Raw genomic sequence first — 14,033 nt, forward strand, 5'->3', positions numbered from 1 at the left:
AATGCCCTAACGGGGTGTTAAAGGCAGTTTTCCACTCGTCCCCTTCCTTAATTCGGACCAAATGGTAGGCATTGCGGAGATCTAACTTAGTGAATATGCGAGCCTTCTGGACGGAATCAAAAACAGAGGTGATTAATGGCAGTGAGTATTTGTCTTTTACGGTGATTTGATTTAGTTCGCGATAATCAATGCATGGTCGGAGGGACTTGTCTTTTTTCTGCACAAAGAAAAAGCCTGCTCCCACGGGGGAGGAGGAGGGTCGAATGTGCCCCAGGGCGAGGGCTTCCTGTACGTAGTTCTCCATGGCTGTCTTTTCTGGTCCAGATAGAATTAACAAATGACCCTTGGGCAATGGAGCGCCTGGCAACAGGTTTATGCCGCAATCATAAGGTCTATGAGGTGGGAGAGCACTAGCTTTGGTTTTGCAAAATACTGCTTTTAAATCATGATAACAACGAGGAATGTTGGACAAATCGACTTGGCTATGACACTCAGCGTTAGGAGAAGTGACGGAAGGGAGAGCAGAGAGAAGACAATTAGCAAGGCAATATGGGCTCCACTGGATTATAGTCCCTTGAGCCCAATTAAACTGAGGATTATGCAGTTTTAGCCAGGAAAACCCGAGTACTATGGGAGTATGGATGGACTTGGTGATGAGGAAACGGATAGACTCACGATGGTTGCCTGAAGTAATGAGCAGGATGGGTTTGGTGCGGTGGGTGATGCGGGATAAGAGTTGACCGCCTAAACCGGAAGCCTCGATGGGGGTCTCCAGGGGTTCTGTGGGAATCGACAGATCATTAACAAGTTGCTGGTCAATTAAACTCTGCTCGGCCCCGGAGTCGACCAGGGCCCGTAACTCATGCACATGGAGATCTTGACTTAACTTGACAGGGATTAGTAAAAAATTATTTCCGGCCAGGTAGATGTTTGTTACCCCTCGCAGCCTGTCTCCTAGCGAGGGGTTCGGGTGTTTAAACGAAGCGGGCAGGAGATGTCAATGTGGCCCTTTGCTCCGCAATAGAAACAGGCCCCCTCCATGCGCCGTCTGCGGCGTTCCTCTTCAGACAGTCGAGAGTGTCCAACCTGCATAGGCTCGTCTGGAGGTCTAGAGGGGCTGAAGGAGTCGAGAGGGGTGGCGTGAACAGCGTGTGAGAAGTTGGAGGATGTAGTGGTTGCGGCACGCTGGAAAACGGGCCCTCGTTCCCTTTGACGCTCCCGCAGGCGAACATCAGAGCGGAGTGCCGCAGAAACCAGTTCCTCAAATGACCGGGCTTCGGGTTGAGAACACAGATGATCCTTAATTTGTTCATTTAAAGACTGGTAAAAGATCCCCTTCAAAGCTGCATCGGGCCAGCCTGCCTCGACCGCCAGAATACGGAAATCTATAACGTGTTCACTCACCGAGCGGTTACGCTGCCTGAGCGCGAGTAACCGACGGGTTGCTTCGTCCTGTTTACGTGGTTGGTCGAAAATTAACTGGAACTCTCTGAGGAAACGTTCATAAGTGAGGTGGCTTATGGGATTGGAGGAGAGGAAAGCCTGGGCCCACTGGAGGGCTTTATTGCGTAGAGAGTTGACGATCAGTGATATTTTACTGTGATCCGACTGATAATGACGGGGGGCTTGTTGGTAAATCAGCTCGCATTGGAGGAGGAATCCTCCGCAGGCTTCGACGTCACCAGTAAATGGTTCCGGTTGCAGCCGGATGTTTTCGTGAGCGGAGGGTGATCCGGAAACGGAAGTAGCCGAGTTAGCCGTAGCTTGAGCCGTATCTGTTGGAACATGGGAAAAATGTCCGGTTAAATTGTTCAATGTCTGTGTCAAACCGTCCAGGCGATGAAAAAGGTCCTGTTGGGCCGCGGCCATCTGGGATAGGGCGTCGGCCTGGCGACCAAGCAATATGCCTTGCTGGGATACGGCTAATCTGAGTCCCTCCGGGTCAGCTGGGTCGGGATTATGGCCAGTCCGTTCTGTCATGACTATAGAACGACTGAGACCCAGATGCTGAAACCCGGAATGAGACACAGGACAGAGATGTCTTGGCGAGAAGGTAGATTTAATATGATGGCCAGACAGGTAGGTAACTGTTACTGGAGGTCCGAGAATGTAACTGCGGCTCGTGGCGTCACTGGTGGAACTGCTCGTTCGGGTCTGGAGTCGGCAGCGTGGGTCCGTTTCGTGAGGCAGCTGGTTCGGCAGAGGCTCGTGGTGAGGATGGAGGGAACAGACCAGTAGAGGAGTCCGGATTACGGCTGCTGTGGGTGACCACTCGTGGCTGAGGTTTCCTGGAGACAGGTAAGACAGCATATGTTAACTACTTGGCTTAAGGCAAGGCAACAAAGCATGAACTTGACGTGAGGCCAAATATGCACCATCAGGGGCAACGGACTGGCGTTGAATGAAGATCCTGGAGCTCCTTAAGAAGGCAGGTGTGTCGATGAGGTGAGTGGAAGCAGCTGGGGATAATCAGGAACCAAGCGGAGAGGAGAGGGGGGAGGAGTCTGACAGAGGCACCATGACATAGGCTTTTATAAGACTGTGCCTGCTTTTGTTCACAGCAGGCAACTTCCTATTACAGCAATCCAGTAAATGATCAAAGCACTACAGCTCTCCAGACTAACAAGGATTTTAAGTTATAATGATAAAAAAATATGCATATTCAAAATGAGTGAGGGAAGTTTATAGGGGTTTGCAGACAATACAATGTCTGGGCTCATATTCTTTTGAAATCAAACCCATTTGTACGTTGCAACATTTTAACAGCCTATCTGATGCAAAACTGTAAACTTAGTAGAAGCAAAAATCTTGTTAAACTGCCAAAAAAAAGAAATATTCAGACAGCGCATACAAATGAATGCACCCCTGTTCACACATGTTGGTACACACTTTATAATTGTCAGTTTCCTAGCAACAGGGATTTTCAAGGTTCAATCACTCCAAAATGTGTTTCTACTGGAACATCTATGTCAAGATCACCCACCTTTTATTTACAGATCACAGTTTGGATACCATCTTTTAATTAGAAATGTGAACTTTCAAAATATTAATTTGTGAGTTTAGACGACGGTCATTAATCAGTACTTTCATCCCTCTAATTGTAATTTTCAAAATACAATTTCAATGAAAACAAAATTCCAAGAGTTTACAGCTGGTTTTTCAGGTTTTAACTCGTCGTGTTTTACTTATTATATTCCTTTCTAATATATTTATCATGTATAATTTTAAATAAAATTAACAATAAAAAAATTACAAAGACTATATATGGTCCTAGATCTTTCACCCATGCCCTATTTCCGCTCAAGAGTGCATTGTCACATGTGCCACCGAGCCATCTTTCTACAACAGCTGAACCCATAATCCATATTGACTTTTGCTTAGGTAAGCTGTGCTCCACTTTAGAGAACAAACAAGTGGAACAAGAAAACAACACTTGTATCATAGAGAGGCACTGATGTTTTCTACAGGGACGTCAGCTTTGCTGCATACACATATCGCAAAGTCAAGTCTTGGAAGCATGGCTTTGCCTTGTAAAAAAATGGTTTTCAATCTCTTTTGGCTTTCCCAACAAATACAAAAAAAAAAAACCTTTTTCAGATCTACCACACTGCAGGAAATGAAACACGCTGTTTACATCTTTGGTTGACTAAGATAACATTCACCTTCAAATAATTTCATGTTATACTATAACCCCAGGGCAGAAAATAAATGCCAGAGTACGAAAAATGAAAGGATGTCTACATTTTGATATCATTTTTTCAGTGCAAAGAACAGCTTATTATGTTTAACTTACAAAATAAGAAGTGTGTAAACAAAAAATAAGTAATTATTTATAATTTACTTTGGATTCACTTGTAAATTGTATATGGACAATTTCAAATCAGTCATAAACTTTATTTTATTAATTTTTAATACTTCTTTAATACTTTTTAATACTTTTTAATACTTCAGATTTGTAGCTTTACTGTCAATTATTAAGGTTATGAAGGAAACAACAACCAACATTCTTGTAAATGTTATTAAATTACATTGTTTTACATTTTTAAGATGTAAACATGTTATCCTGTGCACTATCTGTGTGTTAAGGGGTGGGTGGATATTAAGGGTAGGGATTGGTGGAAGGTAATGCTACCATCACACTGGCCTTGGTAATGCACATTCAAGTGACCACTTGAATGTTACGGAACGTTTCGTTCCATAAGATCACTGCTAATGTCTCCCCTTTTTGGTCTCAAGGTCAATTATGAATACTCCCAATTATCTTAATCTTTATCTCTATCTCTTACTTTTCTTTATGCAAATAGAAACAATATCCTCATTATATCTACAATGTTTTCATCCATCTGGTTTGCTTCAAGTTTCCTCCTCATCCTAAGGTTTCTTCTATTCTCCGATGTGTGAAGTTGGGCTGCCCGTGGTGCAGCGGTAGGGCAGTCAACCCATGATCGTAATATTGCAGGTTCAATTCCCACCTTGCACGCCCATGAGTTGATGTGTCCTTGGGCAAGACACTAAACCTCACCTTGCCTCTGGTGGTAGGCGGGCACCTGTGTTTTGCAGCGGAGCCGCCACCCGTGACTGGGTGAATGGGTCTGTGACTGTAAAGCGCCTTGGGCCTTGTAGGTAGAAAAGCGCTATATAAGTATACGCCATTTACCATTTACCAAATAATAGTCCTTACTTGCAGTCCATCACTTTAATTTTATCTGGAAATGTCTGGAAATGAATGTGTCCATTCATTTGCAGTTTGTAATCCTTCTTGTGAACCTGAGTATGTTTAACTTTTGTGCTCCAAATCCATGTTTCGCTGCACATACCTTAAGTGTATGTGTTTGATCAAAATGACCGTGGTTAAAGTCAACCACCGTTCTGTAAAATTTGTCTTGATTTTGACTTTAAAATTTAGCCCTTTAGGAGGTTAATTTTTGTCTTTGTAAGATCCAGCTCTTTGCTTTTAGACGCTCGAGCAACAGTTTTGGAAAAAAAATTTGACAAAGCAGCTTTACCACTTTGACACCTCAAATCTTTTCACAACCTCCTGGAGACATTCTGGAATTGGAAAACCCAAAAAAATGAAGATTTGAGGTGTCACTGGATCTTTTACCTGAAAACATCTCTTTGAGTGGGCAGAAGTGTGAGCTTGTTATTATCACATTTTTGATTTAGAAATTCTCCCCAGTCTCTTCTGTACGCAGGCTGGCACTACGGGCAGGCCAATCTATTTCCCCAATGCACTTCCTCTGCAACCAGCCTTTATGGCTGTCCTCTCCAAAGATGCTATCTTGGATTGTGTCTCCAAATCTTTGTTGCAATTTGTGGATTTAAAGTTGCTTCTCTAAACGCAGTGACGCATTTTAAGTACTAAACTACTAACTGGCCTTGGGGTTATAAAGGTTTTGACAAGCCTTTTTTTTGTTTGCCCTAAAGATCATGATGTCGATTACTTATATTATTTTGGAGGTTATATTTTATTTTGATTCATCTCACCAAAGTGTTTAGTTCCAGAATTCAATTGACATCTCAAGAAAAGTCAATGGAGATCCAAGGAATTTGTCTGGCACCATATGGTGACCACAGCCGGCTATTTAAAAATGAAGTATTCTTGTTTTGTTTGTTTTTAAACTTTATTACTTGCAGGTATGTGTTTTCTCGGAATATGCTGCAGGTCGGTAATTTGGGAGTGGATCTGAATTGTAATTTTATTGACAACATATTTTGTCTGTTTTTAAAACTTCATTGCTTGTGGTAAAGTAAAAAAAATGGGATCCTTGCCAAAATCTTTTCAATTTAAGAAAGCATTTTCAAAAAGATAACAATTAACATCAGTTATGTTTAAAAAAAAATAAAAAAAAGGTAACAAACAGCCACTCTTAGAATGTTCCAGTAAGTTGCAAAGTTGGAAAGTACTGTTGGCATTCAGGAACAGGCAGCACACATCCTGACTTGCTTGAGTATAAACTGTACTACATTTTTAAAACCTCAGGTCTCTCATCACAGGGACTCCCACCACCACAGCATCCATAAAACTCGGTAGAAGAGTTTCTAGCTCGCTGAACAAGCAACCGAAAAGTGCTCAGGATCAAAAGGTTAGCAACCCAGTGGAACTAGAAGAACTCCCCAACACTTGTCGTGATGCTGGTAATGTGTTTTAGTGAACCTGACAACACAGTTGCCTGGCACTTATCAAAGAGAACATCGTTGCAAGTAGAAATAAGAGAGCAGAGTTCCATCCTTATTTTCCGGTTCATTTTTCATTTCCCCTCTGCCCCATTCTCTCACTTTTTTACTTTTTTTTCCCACCAGTGCTGTGGTGGATTGTTCAATTTCCCCTCCTTTAGCCATCATGGTCTATGAGTTGGTAGAATTTTTCACACAGCTTTTGGCTTCAGATCAGTGAAGCACCTTGGGCAGAGAATAAAATACAGAAGGAGTACGGAGAGACAGGCACAGCCTCCTGCAGCCATCCCCTCTGAAGCAATTTTGATAGCAGGGGCAGCAGTGTGGGTTATTCCCTCTGTTGTACACCACAGGGCCAAAAGCTTCTTCTCTGCTCAGTAGAGAGCACTCGATTCCCTCGGCATGAATCTCTCTTGACAGTCAGACAAACAGACATCCAATCTCCACTTTAGATGATTACGCTGCTATTGACCATGACCTCATCATTCATGTGTGGTTTGAGTGAAAGACTTTTGCAAAGGGAAGCAAATGTAAATCTGGGGCTTTTTTTCCTCGCAAAGGCCATGTCACACAGTCACTACATACATTTTGCATATTTTCCATATATAACATTTTGGTCTTTCATGATACATGCATGATATACATAATTTATAAGTGTTTCTTGCATTTGTCGATGTGCATAGATGTCCATCCAGGGGTTTGGCCAACAGGTCTTTTTCGTGATTTCGGTCTTGAGCTGTTCAAAATTTTTGGTTGGCTGAGAATTACGAAGTTTATGCATATTTTACATAGTTTACGCACAATTAATATGTCAATGTAATGCAATTGTGCATGATTCTTGCCAGATGCATGCACAAATTTGTGGCCTTCCATGACCATTCCAAGTATTTCTAACAGACTTTTCACTCATGTACCACTGATGTATAACTTTTGTGTCGTGTATATAGTGCACATATCACGTTCAAATTATGTAATGGACGCAAAAAACATTAATCATGAATGGTTCATGTTCTTGTTTTTTGTATTCTTTGCATGGTTTATCCATACTGCTTCTGTGGTTTTTATGTGGTTCATTCATGATACATTTGTGAAAATGTTATGTACAGACCACAACCTTTCTCACTTTTCCACTTATACAGTACAGACCAAAAGTTTGGACACAACTTCTCATTCAAAGAGTTTTCTTTATTTTCATTACTATGAACATTGTAGAGTCACACTGAATGCATCAAAACTGTGAATTAACACAGGAATTATATACATAACATAAAAGTGTGAAACAACTGAAAATATGTCATATTCTAGGTTCTTCATAGTAGCCACCTTTTGATTTGATTACTGCTTTGCACACTCTTGGCATTCTCTTGATGAGCTTCAAGATGTAGTCACCTGAAATTTTTTTCACTTCACAGGTGTGCCCTGTCAGGTTTAATAAGTAATTTCTTGCCTTATAAATGGGGTTGGGACCATCAGTTGTGTTGTGCAGAAGTCAGGTGGATACACAGCTGACAGTCCTACTGAACAGACTGTTAGAATTTGTATTATGGCAAGAAAAAATCAACTAGGTACAGAAAAACAAGTGACCATCATTGATTTAAGAAATGAAGGTCAGTCAGTCTGAAAAATTGGGAAAACTTTGAAAGTGTCCCCAAGTGCAGTCACAAAAACCATCAAGTGCTACAAAGAAACTGGCTCAAATGCGGACCGCCCCAGGAAAGGAAGACCAAGAGTCAACTCTGCTGCAGAGGATAAGTTCATCCGAGTCACCAGCCTCAGAAATGGCAGGTTAACAGCAGCTCAGATTAGAGAGCAGGTCTATGGCACACAGAGTTCTAGCAGCAGAAACATTTCAACAACTGTTAAAGGGGAGACTGTGTGAATCAGGCCTTCATGGTAGAATATCTGCTAGGAAACCACTGCTAAAGAAAGGCAACAAGCAGAAGAGACTTGTTTGGTCTAAAGAACACAAGGAATGGACATTAGACCAGTGGGAATCTGTGCTTTGGTCTGATGAGTCCAAATTTTAGATTTTTGGTTCCAACCACCGTCTCCTGGTGCAATGCAGAAAAGTTGAATGGATGGACTCTACATGCCTGGTTCCCACCGTGAAGCATGGAGGAGGAGTGTGATGGTGCGGGGGTGCTTTGCTGGTGACACTGTTGGGGATTTATTTCAAATTGAAGGCATACTGAATCAGCATGGCTACCACAGCATCTTGCAGCATCATGCTATTCCATCCGGTTTGCGTTTAGTTGCACCATCATTTCTTTTTCAACAGGACAATGACCCCAAACACACCTCCAGACTGCAAGGGCAATTTGACCAAGAAGGAAAGTGATGGGGTGCTGCGCCAGATGATCTTGCCTCCACAGTCACCGGACCTGAACCCAATCGAGATGGTTTGGGGTGAACTGGACTGCAAAGTGAAGACAAAAGGGCAAACAAGTGCTGAGCACCTCTGGGAACTCCTTCAAGACTGTCGGAAGACCATCTCAGGTATTTACCTCTTGAAGCTCATCAAGAAAATGTCAAGAGTGTGCAAAGCAGTAATCAAAGCAAAAGGTGGCTACTATGAGGAACCTAGAATATGAAATATTTTCATTTTTTTCACACTTTTTTGTTATGTGTATAATTCCACATGTGGAATAATTAATAATAATATTAATAATTCATTAATTAATTCATAGTTTTGATGCCTTCAGCGTGACCCCACAATTTTCATAGTCATGAAAATAGAGAAAAACTCTTTGAATGAGAAGGTGTGTCAATGTATGACCAATTTTCATCTGTGCAATATGCGCAAATGGAACATAGTGGATGTGTGACATTGCCTTAAAGACTTAAAGCCTAAAAAGTTGAACGTGATTACACAGGAAGAAATTTATTTTTGAAATACTTAATCCATTTAGCCTTTTTTTCTATCTATTCTAATTGTTGTTTTTATTCTTATTTTGGGATTTAAAGGGATGTAAAGCCCAAAAAGGTGTAAGGGTGTGTTTTTAAGCTCTTTTCCCAAGATACATGGCACCGGAATTTCCTCACTGATCCTCTTTTGGATAAGGGAAATAATCTTTTTTAAACTACCAGGGTACCCTCACTTTTTAATTGACCAAATTCTCATGATTCTGTGTTAATAAAGCACCAATAATCCTTGTCACTCTTTCACAAAAGCTGTTTAACTCAGTAGTTGTTTCAGACTCTGAGTGACTCCGAGTGAGCAACATAAAAGTGTGGCATTGTTTCATAAAGGCTTAAAATTTGTGCAGCAGAATGCAAATGAATGCCTTTGAAGTGCAGGGATCACAGAAAATTAAGAATATTAATTCTTTATTGCATGAATAAAACTCAAGTCGGCACAAAGAGAACCCAGATGTAATGGATCAGAAAGCCCTTTTGATAGTGGTCAAGGACAACAACAAGCATCTAATCTTGCGAACTCTTTAACTCAAAGCTAAAAGGAAAGAGTGGGTGAGAGGAAATCTGTGCTTTCGGAATTAAGTGACATATTTTTGTTACTGATGAGGGACCTCTATCAGGGATGTGCAGGCAATTACAACGAATGCTTCCATGCATGAAATCCCAGCTGGTTGTTATTGATAAATTTCCAAACACCTCCAAAGACTTTTCAAATTACGTCTCTCCCTTATTAAAACTTTTACTCATGAATTCAATTCCACCTCCTCCCCCCTCTCTACCAATCCTTCTTCCTTTACCAAAGCATATGTGAAAGAAGGTTCATTTGATAGTGCAGTAGGAAGCAGGAAATGAGCCCAATAATAAAGAAAAGTGGGTTTACAGGCACAGCAGGAAAGATAAAGTGAAATAGAAGGAAAATACTGGCAAGAATTCGAATTGGAGTAGGACTGGACATACGAACATGGAACATCCATTTATCTCCTGCTGGAGTACTGATGAACAGGGCTTTATAAGTAGTAGGGATTCCATAAGCCAAACATATTTGGAATCTGCTTTATATTCAAGCCACATAGCTTTGCATTAACACAGTTCATTTCTCTTTACATGCCTGAATGAGATTGCCCAGTAAAAGCATCTGAAGGTCAAAAAAAGAAACCATACTCTGTAAACCCTTTATTTTCTCACTTGCTTCTGCAGGAAAAGGTCTTATTTGTAATGACGACTTAATTGAGTAAAGCAGAGATGAATGGATTGCATAAATGTAAATGAATAAATGAGAACCTTATTTATTCCCAGCAAAACATCCTTTGACATATGAGGTGTTTTTATACATCTATTCATCTTGTAAACCCACTCCACTCTAGTCAGGGGGAGAGGGAGGCTGTCTAGCCGTCACTGGGCAAAAAGTAGGGTACACCCCAGATAGGGCTGCCGTCAATCACAGGGCGATGTGTTTAGACTTTTTATAGATGCAGATATATACAAACCTTAATGACTTTTTGTGCTCTAAATGAATGAAAGGCACATTTTACTAAAATGTGTTGTAGAAAACCCACAGCTGCTGCAGAACTTTGAAATTTTTACCATAAAAGAGGAGATAAGATGCTTTTTTAAAGTCCTTTCAGCTTTTATTTCAATAAACCATTCATCTTGGCTGCCACAGGAGAAATTTGTCTTTCCTGTCATCAAACACTGAAAACCCCTGATTATATGTGATTGGGGCTGTGCAGACTTGTAAACAGATCTCTGGTCATTCAAACGGTGCACTTACAGAGCAGACAATCACATTTGTTGCTTAGCATATTTCTATTTTTAATACTTCCTAAGACCATACTAACATGTAAACATCACTCCTTGTTGCAGCTTTAATGAATAAAAACTATTCATAATTGTGACAAGCGGCTATAATAGTGCAATTAATCATCTCATTGGGGTGCAGATTAATAGCATGGGAAAATTAAAGGCATCTTAGCACAGTGCAGTGATTGATTTTGGACTATAAAGCCTCAAAAGAATAATAAAAAATGAAATATGATTCAAATGAATGGCTTTGTGTGTGTTGTTCAGCTTTCAAATATTTACTGGGCGTAAATATTTATCAGCAAAGTCTTAGGGGATACAGAATTGCAGCCATCAGAGTTACTTTAGAGAGGAGCAGATTTCACCCTGATGGATGTGAACTTTTTTCCCCTGAAAGCCTAATAATGGCACTGCTTTGATGTCAGCACACTCGAAATGCTACATAAAACAGCAGCCCCATTTTAAATACTTTTCATATGTGTCACAAAGATGTACTGTGCTCACAAGGCACTGCTAGTAATGAATTACGCATTCGTCTCATGCGCCCTCTTCCAAGTCCTTTGAGAGGCAGACATAAACCCACAGCTAAGTAAATGCACTCTGAATCCCATGCACAGGCCACTGGAGGCCACAGTAACAAAGACAGCGGCATCATACTGGAGCCGTGCAGAAACACGAGGAGGCAGGTTGTTGCTTCTGCAGGGCTGTACATAAGGTTCTTAGGGTTCACTTTGACTATTTTTAAAGGCAGAAGCAGGAGGACCAAGCGTCATCACAGAAGGAAGGCAAATTTAATTTGATGCTGTCACTAAAAAACTAAATGTCAGTTCTTGCTGTTAACTTTGTTGCAGTGGTGGGTGGCCTCAGGATTTGGTAGTGTTTGTTGATATGTTAATGTGAGCACGTCCATCTGCTACCGCAACCAAAAATTTTTAACCTTAAAAATTTGGCCGAGTTCACTAAGAACACATTCGCATTCAGTGCGGTGGATGCGAGGTAGAGCACTGGCAGCCACAGATGTCTAGCTGGCAGGAGTAATAGATTTATTTTACCAGAGGCTACACACCCAAGGCTCTAATTAAAGAACAAGATATTTAGTTTTTGATGGTAAGAAAAATGGAATTATTAACTTATACGATATTTATATTTTATTGCACTGCTGCACCGACATTTAGAAACCATCCCATGAATACTGCTCCTGGCGTTAGTCCATAGATTTAACTGTCTGTCCTGCAGGCAGCTTTAAGGCGATATTTTTACATTAAAGCTTTTCTGATTCATGTTTGACCTTCTATGACTGACCAGGACTTTTTCAGTCACATAAAAGTAAATGAGCCTTTATGAAAGCAAGACTATGAAAGTCCCTTTATAAAATGATCATGTAGATGTAATGCTAAAAGCATGAAGTAAGTCTGCCTCTGCGCTGACAGTTAATGCTTTGCACGTCTGCTGAGGTGAAAGAGATATAGAAAAAAATTCTTTTTTTCCCCTCTCAGAGCTTACTTCAGCTGATTTGCAAGTCTTAGTTTGATTGAATCCTATTTTTAGACGGAATAGTCTTGTTACAGTTTTTGGAATCAGTTATATCGGGCATGAATCCATATAAATGCATTGAAAATCTTCTCTCTTCAGGAAGGTCATTTTCTAAAACCAAGGGGTAGCGACATGATATTATCTCATGGGGACAGGAAGAGCATGTTTCACTTTGTTCCCAGCTTCCGCAAAATGTATGCCATATGTGAAATCAGCACTAAATGCCATGACTCATATGTGACTGCTTGTCTCTGACAAAAGTAGGCACCAGATTGCATGTCTCATCTGTGGTGTACTCTGTTTAACACGAGCTGACAGACAGATTGCACTTTGTTTTACATGCAACCCTTGTGACAGCGCCCTTTTCCGCTCCGAAAGCACAATTTTTCATAGGTCCTAAATGGTTTTGCTGAGCGCTTTTGCCTCTTGACCTTGAGATGGAGAGAGAACCCTCACACACATAAATGTGTGTCCTTGTCACAGTGATTAAAGTTACAGCTGTTGATTAGTTGTTAAATTTGAAAGTAATTATATACTGCCACTTGTGATTCCAGTGCCCGCTAAATAAAAAGGGTGCAAGTGCAGAAACTTCTGCTTGTAGATAATTGCTCAGTTTTTTTATGATATGTGCTGGCACCACCCCTCACTCCAACATCCCGTGCTCCCCTATATTGTCACATGTGGTTGCAGCTCAAGGCAAGAACCTGAGAGTGTTACTATTTTCATGTTTCATACGTGCACAAACTTCATAGTTGTGTTGAATCAAGCTGCATGAATTTAGGCCCATTAGCCGGATGTGCATAGATTATGCTTTGCAGCCCATCTTTATCCCCACTGCCAAAAATACTATCTTATCGGGTCACATTATTACAGGCATTCATGTAGACATACATTTCTTATATCGGGCATAGAGAATCAGTGATTCCAGAGGTCTTCCTTATCTTCTAATGAGTGCTGATCCCTTTAAGGTCTTCGGTGAGCATTGAGTACCAAAGCCCATGAATTAACATATATATACTACATTAGGAATCCAACATTTCTCTTTTCCCACAATTGGGTTCAAACCGCGATTTTGGGTCACAGTTTTGTTTCAGTTCAATATACAATCTGTGAATTACAAAATAAAAACAACAAATCAGGAAAGTCTTTTTTTTAAATTTGCTAATACAGGAGGAAAAACCTTTCAGTTGGCCTTTAACTCACGTGTTTACCACTTTTATCATAAACGTATGCAAACGTATTAATAAGGTACTTAACAATTCCCTTTTACAACAAAAGAACTGTTGTAAAATACAGTTTGGTTTTAGACCAAGAATTTTGTCGTCCTGATATATAATATAAATTTCTCTGAATGCAAAATCCACTGTGATTTTCTCTGAAACTTCAGAATAAACCTTAAAAATGGGAAACATCTAAAGAGTTGCAGCTGCTTTTTGCACTTTTAGCTTTACATTCTAACTGCCTTTTTATTGTTCCTTCTGTCTGTGTTTCAAAATCTGTAAGTTACCGTACTCTAAAATATTAACTATAGAGTTTTAATATTAAAGGAGGCTCTAAAGGATCTTTATCAAAATCAGTATTTCTTTATCAACACTGAATACTTTGCA

This window comes from Oryzias latipes, chromosome 10 (genome assembly GCF_002234675.1).
Source record: "Oryzias latipes chromosome 10, ASM223467v1".
Taxonomy (NCBI): domain Eukaryota; kingdom Metazoa; phylum Chordata; class Actinopteri; order Beloniformes; family Adrianichthyidae; genus Oryzias; species Oryzias latipes.